This window comes from Trachemys scripta, chromosome 2 (genome assembly GCF_013100865.1).
Source record: "Trachemys scripta elegans isolate TJP31775 chromosome 2, CAS_Tse_1.0, whole genome shotgun sequence".
Classification (NCBI taxonomy): Eukaryota; Metazoa; Chordata; order Testudines; family Emydidae; genus Trachemys; species Trachemys scripta.
This window is the reverse complement of record NC_048299.1, coordinates 50,840,672-50,854,580: the sequence shown is the minus strand read 5'-3', so window position 1 is coordinate 50,854,580 and position 13,909 is coordinate 50,840,672.

Sequence of the window (13,909 nt, the reverse complement as noted above, 5' to 3'; positions counted from 1 at the left end):
TAGCAGAACCTGTTCTTAACTGGTAGGACTGTAAAAATACCTGTGAAAGCTGCTTTGCATAAGCCAATCCTTATGTAGGGGGTAAAGGAAGTGACATAATGTGATTGTTGCTTGGAGTAGGAAAAGTTTAGATTGGTGTGTCAATTAAACTTGGAACTTCAGAGTGTTTCAGGTTTATGGTTTTGTTCCATATGTCTGATGATTAGGAGAGACCTTCCCCAGAGGACAAATAGCTAATTTATCATTGTGCATTTGAGTTGTCTTAACACAAAAATTGATCACATAGCTGTGCAAGTCATTACATACGTATGCCTGCATCACTTGCCCATTAACCATCTTCTAGAGACTTATTTTAACATTAGAAATCCTCAGCTGCTTCAAACAGCTGCCATTTAAATAAAAAATAAATTGCCAGATAAATGTTTCTCTCTTCTTCTCCCCATCATGTGGAATTTATATACCCAAATTGCCCATACCCATGTCCTGGTGGGCAAGATTCATCTCTGTCCCAGTGACAGTTCTTCATACTTAAAAATATCATGGCTTTAAAGTCCATTATCTTATGACCCTGCAGGGCTAGAGATGTGAACTTGAGACATGGGTTTTTTAATGGGACCGAATTTCTACTCAGGATAACAGATCTTAAAGTCCACGATATTTTTGTGTGGAGAAACTATTCAAGTCATGATTAGGTTTGTTCTACATTTGTCAGTTTGCATTTTTTTCTTTCCTACTGAGCCTGGCAAGGTTGCACTCTTGGTAGCTTAGGTACCTGTTCTTTATAGGCAGCAGGCTACAAGAAATCTACCCAATAATAAAAATTAAACTAATATGGGATCTGATGCAAGAATTATTGCATAAGGTTTTGTAGCATTTATTATGGGGGTTGTCAGGCAAGATGATTGTTATGGCTTATAATTAGGCTTGGCAGGATTTGCTTTAAATCAATAGATGTCAGTCATTTGCTGATTTCAGCTGACACACTGAAATGGGTGGGAAAAAATATGCATTGGTGTGCGTGCAGCCTCCCCCAGCAACTTGTGCCTGCAGGGATCAGGTCTCACCATCCCAGCAGTGGTGCAGGGAGGTCTCTTCAGCCCTGCTGTCATGGGAGTGGGAGAGCGGGGCTGTGACAGTGGAGCAGTAGCCATCTCACTGCGCTGCTGCAGGGCAGGAGAGACTGGATCCCCGGAGGCACCAGGTGCAGGGCAAGCTGTGGCCCTGACCAGGCACAGCAAAGATCCCCCACTGGGGTCAAAAGTAGGATGATGAGCCTCCTGCCATGGGGGAGGCCACCCCACTGCTGAGTGTCTCCATCACCAGCCCCACAGCCATCCAGGGAGCCCTCTGCAGCTCTGCTATCACAGTCCCACTCACTCACCAGTCTGGAGTATGGGGGCCATCCTGGAGCAGGACCTGTTTAGCAGTTGCGTGTCTTCCCTCATGGCTGGGGGCTGCTCCTTCTCCTCACAGCCCTGGCCAGGAGTCTCTGCTCAATCAGGCCAGGACCGCAACTTGCCCTGCACCTTGCATCTGGGTGTCTTGGGCCCTTTAGCCAAACAGAGAGCCCTCTGCAGCCCCACTGTCAGCACTGCCCTAACTCCAACCCAACCCCCCCTTAATTTCCACAACTGTAAAAATAAATATAGTTAACATCCATTTTTCTTTTTATAATTTTAACAGTCAAAATAAAAAATAAAATAAAATTGAATTCTGCCAAGTCCATCTATAATCTTCTGGTTTATAATCTATGATCATTTAAAAAAAAAAAACCCTCTCAAACATTCCTAAAATTGTTTCTGTAAAATATTTTGCATGTGCAGAATATATGATGATATGTAGGTATCACTGGCTTGTGTTTGTGATCATAGGCATGTTCTTCAGTTGTTCCAAATTCACGACAGCTAAACCTTTATTGCCCCTCACACATATAGTCTATATGTACAAGTGTTTGGCACATACCTACTGTTCAAATCTAGGTTGTTGCATTAAAACAGCCTATTTTTCAGTAAAAATAGGCAGTTGTACCAGAAAGAAGAAATTATCTTAACCTTCATAAAACACATGTATCAAATACTCCTACGAATACTCTAAAACTTAGACCTTTTAATGCTTTTTGTACTCCATCTTAATTTATTTTATTTTAGAAATTAACAACAAAAACATAGTAATATTTTAATGATGGTTGCATGGGAGCAACTGACAATGAAATGAAGACAGACTGTTCATTTATTGTCATGAGAAGAGGGGGGAAATAGTGATCTTTTTGATTGCTATATTGTATAAAAATAATTGGGTTATTATCATAATCATATTCTTTTTCACGATACCAAGGTCAAGTGCAATAATAGTAATAGTATGGGGACATATCAGTTTGCAGATGCTAGTAGGTATTAATTGAGGAAAATACGAGCTTCTATTACTTTTTATGGTGCTGATAAATATTACTATTGAAAAGAGACAGGTGAATATCAAACCCAGAGGACCTTTACCATCACTCAAATTTCTTGCCATCTGTTTTTAAAACTCTAAATTCAGCTGAAGACTAGGAAGAGGCAGAATATACTAATCAGTATTGTTCTTGTTTGCACCAAACACTAAGAGTTTTATTTTCTGAGTTCCTTCTTCAAAAATATGTTGTTCTCAAGATAATTACAGAATAGGGTACATTTTCAGAAAGTTCTCTGGGGTTTTAACTTGTGACTCCTATTGGGAAGTATGCAACCCAAATCCCACATCAATTGCAAGTGTATTCCTGTGCCATGAAGTAAAGAAACTGATCTTGACTTACGTATATTTCATTTTTGAATCACTGAGATCTTAATTTTTTTGAGTACATTTTCCTTGGGCATTTCTAGTCTAGCCTCCTGCATAATACAGTAACAGCTCATTTTATCCTTTAAAATATTCTTCAGTAAAATGATGAAGTTATAAAATGTGCTTGGATACTATGGTGCTGGGTGCTATAGAAAACCCAAAGATAAGATTCACTGATGTTCAGTGGTCCAGAGGAGCTCTGACCAGTCCATACTATCTCCCCAAATCATAAATAGAGACATGGAGAAGAGCATACACCAGGCATAGTTTACACAACTGCAGGCAAAATGACAATCTGTGAAAGATTAAACTACCCAGTGACCAAATAATCCTTTTTTAAAGATTCACAAAACAGAGCTGTGACTGTGGCATCTAAAAAAGAAAATTTTCCCAGGGTTCTCCAGTGACTTACACTGAAACATCGCATTCTTTTGCAGTGTCTCAGTTGTTGTGACTGATAGCAGCTGTATGTTGACAGAGATTTTTAAACTTGCACTTTAAAAAAAAATGCACTGTTAAGCCCTGTTAACTAAGGAGCTATATGAGTGGCACTAAGTAGTATCATCTCATCACAGAAAAAGTGAGGAAATTTTTATTGCAATCATATTGTTTCCAAAAGTGCATCTGGTGAACATGTCCAGTGTTTCAATTTTCATAGTCCATAATGCTTCACTCTGGTATGGATCTTTTCACTGTCGATTCATTATATAGCATTGTGTAGCATTGTAAATAGGTGCTGCGATGCAACAGATTTGTTTTGAATATACAATCAGATGATAACTCGTTTCTGAAGTGCTTTTCTCTGATCCTCTGGTTGGATGTTGCCAAGTACATTGAAGGAAGTAAGTGGTTCCTGGAATTGTTTATATAGTAAATGAATACTTTTAAATGACTGAAATATTTACGTGGGAACTCTTAAATCAACTACTAAGCACTGAAACACAGGAAACGTTATTTTAAAGTAGATTAATTATTTGAACTGGCAAGAAGAAAGCAGTTGTGCTCTAATCTGTAATTAGCTTCCCACAGTCCCAGTGATCTACCTGCAAGGAGCTCATTGCACAATCTCTTCCCCCTCTGTTATCAGATTTGCCTGTTACTTTGGGCTACGCTCATTTATTGGGGTTACTCTTCTGGGGTGGGGGGTGTTCTGTAATTCTATTAATGTACTGCTTGTGTCACTTGTGTTTTCATATGGAGCCCTACTTCTCCCTGCTGCAAGTCCCCTCCCAATGGAGCTATCCTGCAGGACCTAGGTTCCCCAGGGCTGTGTTCCTCCAGCCCCAGAACTGGATGCGCACGCACATACACACACACACACACACAGCAAGTCTGAATAGACCGGGTCAATCAGCACTTTCAAGCTGTCACCCTTATATGCCACAGGTACCGCACCAGAATAGAGTAAGCCTGAGCAGGCTGGGTCAAGCAGCACTTTCAAGCTGCCAGCCTCTTATGTCACAGGTTCAGCATGTCCCCTATCCCCAATTTCACGTCACAATTGTACTGGTAGTAACCCACTTGATGAGCAAACCCCACAGGATTTTTGGGCGCTACAGGGATCTTTAGCTTAGGTAAAAAGTGTTGCTGCAGAGTAAATGAGGAAGTTAAAAACACAAAAGAGTAAAGTTCAGAGAGAGAGAGAGAGAGAAGCAACCAGATTAACCATAAAAGTTATTTATTGAATAATAGTGATAACCACACAAAGAGAGCCTAAACCAACATAACAGTTTTACAAAAGTCATATATAGAAAATTATAAAGTTATACCTGAGGTAGAAAAGAAAACACAGAGAGAGAGAACTGGTGTCTCACCCATTCTCTGAAGCTTGAACTGGTCGGGGTTCCCAGATGATGGTGGTAGCTCAGGGTCCTGTGTGCTGGAGACAGGCAGAGCCCCTGCATGATCAGTCAGGAGAAGATGAAATCCCAGTGGAACTGATGCAGAGTTGGATCCATGCATCAGAACACTTACTGGAGTGTGGGTAGGGTTTTTTGTAGGGAAGCAACAATGGTTCAAGTGAGAACACTAGATTTGTTTACGGGCAAACTGATGACTCAAGGGTTTTCTTTAGGCTAGACAATAGAAGCTGATCACTCTTGGCTATGGGTGGTGTTCTTTCCAGGGAGCTCACAGTGCAATTAGGCAGTTTCAGTATTTTGGATATCAATCAAGGATTCATTACTAGAATTGGTCTGATAACTGCTGAACAGATCATATTAGAAAAGTCAAATAGAGGAGCAAAGGATTCAGTTAAATGGTAAAAATTCCATTAAACAACCTGATTATTTCAAACAGCAGTAATTTACAGATGCTGCTCTAATGAGAACTACAAAAATATATTTTCTGTTGTGCATATAGCTGTGAGCCATGCAATCATTTTAATAACTATTGTGAATTTTCCATCTGTATCTGAGCTGAAGATTTAAAACTCTTCAAAACGGAGATTGCTAAAAGGATCCTATTTTTTTGCTGCTAACTCATGGACTTTAAGGCCAGAAGGGACCAACGTGATCATCTTGTCTGACCTCTTGTACGTTGCAAGCCACAGAACCTTACCCACCCACCCACTCACTCACTCATGTAGTAGGCCCATAACCTCTGGCTGAGTTACTGAAGTCCTCAAATCTTGATTTAATGATTTCAAGTTACAAAGAATCTGTTTTCTCTAGTTCAAACTAGCAAGTTATCTGTGTCCCTGCAGCAGAGGAAGATAAAAAACCAGTAGGTCTGTACCAGTCTGACCTGGGGGAAAATTCCATCCTGACCCCAAATATAATGATCAGTTTGACCCTGAGCATGTGGGCGAGACCCACCAGCCAGACACCTGGGGGAAAAAATTCTTTGCTAATAGCAGACATGGAAAGGCTATATGCCATTCTAGGCAATCTCATCATACCATCCCCATCATAAATTTATCAAGCTCAATCTTGAAGCCAGCTAGGCTCCCCCTCCCAACCCTGCTCCAATTACTCCCATTGGAAGACTGTTCCAGAACTTCGCTCCTCTGATGGTTAGAAACCTGAGTTAGCACCTGACGTTTAAAAAAAGTTGGTAGTGTTCTATTGCCACCATTGTGAGTATATTTGACGCTTTGGCATAGCTACCAAGGTTCATGCAACTCCATCTATGACATTTCTAATTATGAGAAGCAGTCCTTGACTTTCCCCTCAGGGTCACCCACAGCAGTCGGAGCAGGTGTGAGGAAGGCACACCCATATTCCTTGCATGCTTCAGAATCAAGAGTGGATTGGAGGAAGGGTGATGGGGGTTTTACTAGAGGGAGGGAGCCCAGAAAAGGATTGTTAGAGGGGCAGAGAGCCTGGGTGGGATATCAGTAAGGCAGGAGATCCTGATGCAGCGTTCAAGAAAGGATGTGGATGGGCTGTTAGGAGCTGTTGGGCTGTAATGGAGATGTAGATAGGTAATGGATGGGGGGGTGGCGTGCTTGGGGAAGACACCATTTTAACAGCATCTAATTCTGTGACCCACACCCTTAATCTCTTTACCGTCCTGCCAGAAAATGCCACCTCCTTCTTTTCAGTGCCAGTGCTCTATTCTAGAAGGGATAGAAGACCGTGGGAGAGGTGTCAGGCTTCTCTGTTGGCTGAAAACTAGGACATTCCCCTGTAACCAGGGGGAGAAACTATAGCTGGTCACCTGCAGCTCTTGCAAGATCTGTTAGATGCATGACAAGGGTACCAAATGTGTGAGTGCCATGCAAGATGTGTGATCCTTGCTAGTCTGAATAAGTATCCTAAAACTAGAATGTGCAACAAGTATTCATATTCTCAGCTACTCTGAGATCTAGCTGTCATGCTTGAAGGCCTTGCTGAACCTCAAGAGGAATGGTAGTCTGAATGCCCTCTAAAATTTTTCATATTTGCCTGATTGGTATTGATTACCATTTAAATCCTTGTCAATAATTTTTAAATTAACCATTGGGTTCTGTCTTTGGGGGATGGAGAGTTCCATTTTTGAGGAGAGACAGAAGGTTAGTCGACTAAGGCTTGGTCTACACTAAAAAATTAGGTCGGTTTAACTATATTGGTCTGGGGAGTGAAAAATCCACCCCCCGGAGTGGTATTGTTAAGATGACCTAAATCTCCATGTAGACAGCGCTAGGTCAATTGAATAATTCTTCCGTCAACCTAGCTATTGTCTCTCAGGGAGGTGGATTACCTGTTAGCAGGAGAACCACTCCTGTTGGCATAGGAGGTAATGTCTACACTGACGCACAACAGCGGTGCAGCTGCAGTGGCTCAGCTGTGCCGCTGTAGCATTTTAAGTGTAGACATACCCTAAGGCTATGGTTACACAACACATTTCTTTCAGTGGCATGAAGAACATGTACTCACGTAGCCCTGCCTAGCATGGGTTTATGTAGCAGTGTAGACAGTGGGGCATGGCTTAGGTGAGTAGAGTACACACATGCGGGAAGGGTTTGGGTATGTACCCAAGTATGTACCCTATATGGCTCTATATTCACCCAACCTGTGCCTTCACATCTACACTGCTATTTTTAGGCATGCGGCGTCCCATTGCCTGCCAGCTGCTGAAGCCTGTCCCTGCCTCAGGAAAAGACCCCGGCAGCAGGGAAAGACTTAGGCACTGGAGAAGGGCTCTGACAGGGGTGGATGCAGTGAGGATATGCTCAGCCTTTTCTCTCTGCCTCCTCCCTGCCCAGAGCCTTTCACTGACATGGATAGCTACATGCTGCAGTGTCAATGCAGCTTGCTTTCCACTGCAGCATATAGCTACGCATACCCTACCCACCACTTTCAGTGGTGTGTAATGTAGACGTAGCCCTATAAAGAAAAACTATGGCAGTGCTTTCTAAACCTCTCGCCTGCTTCACTGTTAGTGAGTCAGGAGCAGCTAGACTAGTGGGCAGAGTGCAGGTAAGACTATAAAAGTATCTTATTGATACCCCTCTGTGTATGGTGTGCGTATATATAGTTAAGTATGTGTGCATATATGTGTGTGTATGTATATATGTATACACACACACATTTGTATATTGCTGTAGTCAATTTCATTTAGAATTACAAAGCCAGATTAAGTCATTAAAATCCATAGAATTATTCTGGCTTTACACAAATGTAAATGAATTTAGATCTGGTTATCTCTGTGCATTTTATATATATATATATATATATATATAATATGCGCAAGCAACTTGCTACATCATAACAATACGCATACCTTTTATATTAAACTATTCAGGTAACAAGTGCAGTAGTAATAAAAATGTGTTGTGTTAATGTAAATAAAAAGGAATGTATCTTGGCTTAAAATTTTCATTGTAATCTTGGCTATACATTGGTCAAATCACCAAGGTGACATGGAAGACCAAAGATGATATTAGGTGTATATTTTACTGAACAAATATAGTACTATGTGCATTTATCAACTGTGTGGTGTGAATGTGTTTCTCAGAAGCATATGGTAGAGAGAGAATAACATATGTCGTTTTTTTCCCCCTGTATACACACGTGCTATTTTTGGGAGGAGAGGGGGTGATGCTAAGGTAGATGGGAACTTCTGTGATACATTTTTACGTAGTCTTTTGATATAGGTACTAAATTTTAGATAAATCATTTTTGAGAGCATTAGGCAATACTGGCATCAATTTGGTGACTAAATCCAGAAATCTGATAGGCAGCATGGGTCAGTGGATTAGGAATTAGGCTGGGAGTCAAGAGACTTGGGCTGTATCTTTTGGCTCTGTCAACTTTGGGCAAGTCACTTCTGTTTCCTTTTCCACTCTTTGTCTGCTCTTTGGGGAGGGACTGTCTCTTACTATGCTTTGTGTAATGTATGGCACAATGGGTCTCCACTCTTGGTTGGGGCTGTTGGATACTATTTTAATACAAGTAATAGTAGTCTCTTTTCTAGAGGCCTTGGTACGTTTTCTCTTTCTATTAACTCCAAAATAAAAAGCAAATATTTTAATGTGCAGTGTACCAAAAAAGCCGTTGGCAGAATTAGAGTTGGTCAGGAATTTCAGACGGGAGTAATTTTCTGACATAGGAAAACTTAAATTTCGACAAACTTTCAATTTTTTCATCAGAAAAATATAAATGAAGTATGTTGGTTTTGGTTCATTTGACCCAAATCAGAAGATTGCCCCAAACGTTTAGTTTAGAATCAGTTTAAAAAAAAACAGTGCATTAAAGTATTAGGACATTGCCTTATGGGAGTTGTAGTTTGAGCCGCCCATTGTTTCCTATGGGCCAGGCTCCCTGGAGCAAGTCTCCCACAATGCAATGCAGACACAGCTAACTGAATTGGTGCTTCACATGACTTTGAGTGCAACAACAGATGTAGCCCTGCTAGGGATCCTGATGCTGCCATTCTCCCCTATGGGCCAGGATCCCTGGTTGGACTACATCTCCCATGTAGTATAGCCCATAGGAGACTGGGGCGGTGGGAGGAGGGGCTGAACTACAACTCCCATAAGGCAAGAGAAATACAGTTTAATGTTGATCTTACTCAGAATCATTTCAAGACAATTCAACAAAATGTTGGAACAAAATGATTCGACATTCCCAAATTGAATTTCTTTGCATTTTCATTCTGCAAAAAATTTCAATTTTTGGATGGAAAAAAACATATCGAAATATCAGAATTTCCTGTGAGATGGAAATTCTGAAGTTTTCTTAGCTCTAGATAAAAGACTTGGAATGGATATAGAACCCTCACTACCTACTCTGTGAGTAGATATATTGTCTTGAGTAACTTGAATATTTCTTTATCATAATGTACTTAATTTGGGGTTTGTCGGTTTCAAAATCTCCTACTCTTTGCTAGTGTTATGTTAGGAAATGTGTTCTTTGCTTTCTCTTCTATAAATTAAGAATTTGCTCGCAAATGTTCATACTAATGACTAATTTCCTTTTTTCTATATGGGGTGGGGAGGGGGTGAAGAAATGTTCCAATGATCTGACGTAAGTAATGGTAATGTAGTAATTTATCTTGTTGTTTCTTGTGGTTAGCTATCTTAAACTTTCTTTTCACTCTGTTTCCTTATGCAGAAAAGTTTGTTTGCTTAAGAGGTAGTTGGGGGTTGCTTAGATGGGGACTGACTGCATCCAGTGGTGAATGTAAGTTGCATAGTGACACTGCTAGCTTCTGCCAAATCTGAAATTGTATTTGGAAGGCTTTGGGAAGACCGATATCTTCAGGCTAGAGGTCATATAGCTACAGGGTTACACGGAGATAGGTCACTTGTACCCTAGCCCGATTGGGACAGGGTGATAGGCCCAATCAAGATTGTACCTTGACCCAGACAGTGGCACTTGGATTCCTAATGTACCCTGTCCTGAGAGGAAGATAGGCCCTATATGCTTTGTCTGGCACAATATTAGCACCCTAGTAGCCAGCCATGAGCCTTAAGAGTCTTGTAGACTACATGGGGGAAAGACTGTTTGAATAAATTTGGCAAGGACTGTCTACCTGTTGTTCCATTTTAATGGAGAGAGCTGAATAAAATTGTGATCTTTTGTTTACCAAACAAAAATATCTATTTGCTCATTATTAGCAGCATGCCATTTGGCAAAGACCATCGTCATGCTGCTCACTGCAGAACTGTCCTTTCTGAAGTGGAAGCACTATAGAGTGCCGAGCTTGCCTGCCAAATTGTGATAAAATAGTGGTAGCAAAGTTACATAACTTGCATCTAAAACTCTCGCATCACATTCAGTAATGTATGTAATGGCTTGCAATTTTTTAAACGAACTGAACATTCATCTTCCATTTCAGAGCAATATCTATAGAGTGAGTTAGCAATGAAGGCACAAGAACACAGGGTAAAACAAATTTAATTGATTTCCTGTTCAAAATATGTACAGTGAGAATAGTTTCCAAATCACTTGCAGTACTTTCTATAAGTTGAATAACATTTTCAGAAACTGTCTCTCTTAGAAATATCATAAAACCACAAAAGCTCAAGGGCAAGTTGGTGCTTTGGTGACTGATGATGTGTCTATCTGGCAGCTCAGTCAATGTGAATAATAGATGTTTTTTATGAGATTTATTACTAGAAAATGCAGAAATGATATCCAATGATAAAAACGTTTCCATTAAGAAAGGAAAGAATCTGGTTAAATGGGAAAAGTTAATGTTTTATTAATTTTTTGTTGTTGGCTTTTCATTCTTTTGTCTTGCGGCTCTGGTGTATCTGCTGTTAGTGAATATGCAAAATCCTAACTTGCTTAATAGAGCAATTAAAGTAGAGACAAACTAAGAAAGTTATGTAACAAATTCTTCTGAAGTATAAAACAAATTACAGCCATATAAAAAGATTTAAAATTGTTTCCCATGGATGCAGATCCCATCGGATGCCACCTTTAAAGTACCGTATATACTTGATCATAAGCCGGTTCATTTATAAGCCACCCCCCTTCCCAAGATCGATAAGTAAAAATGGAAAATTTTTATAACCCGTTCATAAGCTGACCCTATAATTCAGGGGTCAGCAAACTTTGGCTCCCGGGCCATCAGGATAAGCTGTTGGTGGGCCAAGATGGTTTGTTTATCTCGAGTGTCCGCAGGCATGGAAGTAAACCTAAGTAAACAAAGTGTCCCGGCACGCCAGCTGCTTACCCTGACAGCAACTGGTGGGGAAATTTTTTGGAGGGGAGAAGCTGGGAGTCAGGGGACTAACCCCTGTGACCATCCCCCACATGACCCCACCCTTAGCCTGGGACCCCCGCACTCTCCCCATCCCATCCCTTCCCACCTTATCTGGGGAGGGCCAGGGGAGGACGTCTCTGACCCGGCTGGAGCTGCGCAGCCGCAGCATGTTCCGTCAGGCGGGGCTGAGCGGCATGTCTGCAGTCTACCAGCCCCGGAGCTGCAGTTGCTTCGGAGGCTGGGGGGAGAGCAGCGTGGCCAGAAGCGGAGAGACTCTGGCCCCACCTCTTCCCTTCTGGCTGTGCTGCCTCTCCTTGCTCCCTCTGTTGGGGAGAGGGGCTGTGTCCCACCTCTCCCTCTCTACACCCGTTCATAAGCCGATCCCCTTTCTCTGGTGCTTCCTTTTTTTACTACAAAAATTCAGCTTATTAACAAGTATATATGGTAGTTCTTCTCTGAAAATGATTGCAAATTTTCTCCCTTTTTCCTTGTGTATATTCAGAGTCACATTTGCTTGTTTTCATAGGAGGAGGGGGCGATTTTGCTATTTTTTACCACTGCAAGCGCTGCAACCCTTCCCTCCCCCCTGAGTTTAGTGACAATGAACTCGATTACTTTTTTGACTGGTGCATTATCAACTATTGTTGATAGTTAAGTCCACTTGCCAGAGTCAGAGGTACATTAAATCTAGGGAGGGGCTGTGGGAAAGATCCTGAAGGAAGGCTAAGGTAGGCAGAAATCCAGGATGGGAGCAAGGCATCTGAGAGAGCAGACCTTAGCTGAGGTTGGGGCAAAGAGTTATGTTTCTTTGAGTTTAGTTTGTTCGACTTTTTCCTTACTTCAGGGGAGGAGGGACTTTAACGCCACCTGGCTGGAGGGCCGAGTCCCGAGAAGAGGCAGATCACTGCAGGGCTGGAATGTCTGTTGGCAGGGGGGCAAAGTGAGGAAAGTCTGCTATGCCATGTCCAGCCATAAAGGGATGTATGAGCTTAATCAATCATAATCTATAAAAATTGATAGGGTTCCAGCTTCAAATTTATTGATAAGGAGTCCTCAAATAACCAAGCTTGACTGAGTTTATGAAGCAACTGTTAGCACTTAGCAGAAAAGGCATACCTTACCAGTGTCTGTTAGAGCTGAACCTGCAGCCTAACGACAAGTCTGATTCCAGATTGTCTGCATCCTTCCTGCACTTGGCATGACCAGTTGGGATGCCCTTCCTTGCCATGATTAATTCCTCCTATGTTACCATGGAGACACTCCTCAAATTCTCCACATGTTTTTGCCAATTTAACTACTTCACATTTTTCTCACCACACTGGGTTTGACATTCTTTAAGCTTTCCTTTCATTTCTTGCAAGTTATGAAGCAAGGACACACTTAAACTACTCACATTCTCAAATTGCAATTTTTAAATTCCACATTCTCTTTTTTTAAGATTCTCATCCATTTCATTGACTTTTTTCCATCTCCTTAACCTGTAATTCAAAGCTTTACATGCCATGACAGACACTGACCCGCCTTCCCTTCAGCTCATTGTCTCTGACTTTCTTTTCAACCTCTAATGTGAACAGTGAACACACATAATCCCCTGGGTTGTGTCCAGTGCAAACAAAGCTCACCCATAGTCAGTGTTATATTTTCTTATCGATGATTCAAGAGCTCCTTTAGTATTTATTTATTTATTTATCAGTCAGCATGTTACTGTTTCTGGCATTTTGCCAAGTTAGAGTCTCGCTTTATGTATTGATTTATTCAAAAGTTTCCTGTCACAGGCACCTGGCTGCAAGGTCCACTGGGTATGTTACAAACCAGGACTTGTGACAATCAGAGTCGAGCTCTACACTGCCGCTATCCTATTCCTTACAAGTAGGTTGCAACCCTGCCTTATCACATTCAATTAATAACTGATTATTGGAATTCCCAGCTTTGCCTTCAATTTGTAATCAGTAAAAATTTATAATCAATTTTACAGGTTCAAATTTACTAATAACTAAAGAGACCTCAGATAACCAAGCTTGATTGAGTTTTATTAAGCAATTGTTAGTAAGTGTATCACAGAAAAGGCATATATTGCCAAAATCGGTTAGAACTGATTCTGCAGCCTCATGAGACGTCTGATTCCAGCCTCTTTGGTTCTAATAACTGTTCATACCTTGCTATGTTTATAATCGGGTTGTTTACAATCCCATTGGTTCTCCTTTCCATATCATGGATAAAAATATGTTCCGAGCACATGATTTGGACATCTGTTGCTTACTCATGCCCTTGCCATTAGCATATTATATTTATATGTGCTTTTGTTTATTGCAGTTAGAACATTGCTCACTAAATCAAAAGGACAGGGTACTATGTCAAAGGTTTTTATATCTTTCTTAACTACAGCAAGCTGGTATTTTTCCACTTCTTAGCGTGGCTATTGTAAATAGTGGTCCTTTTAGATTATTAATGGACA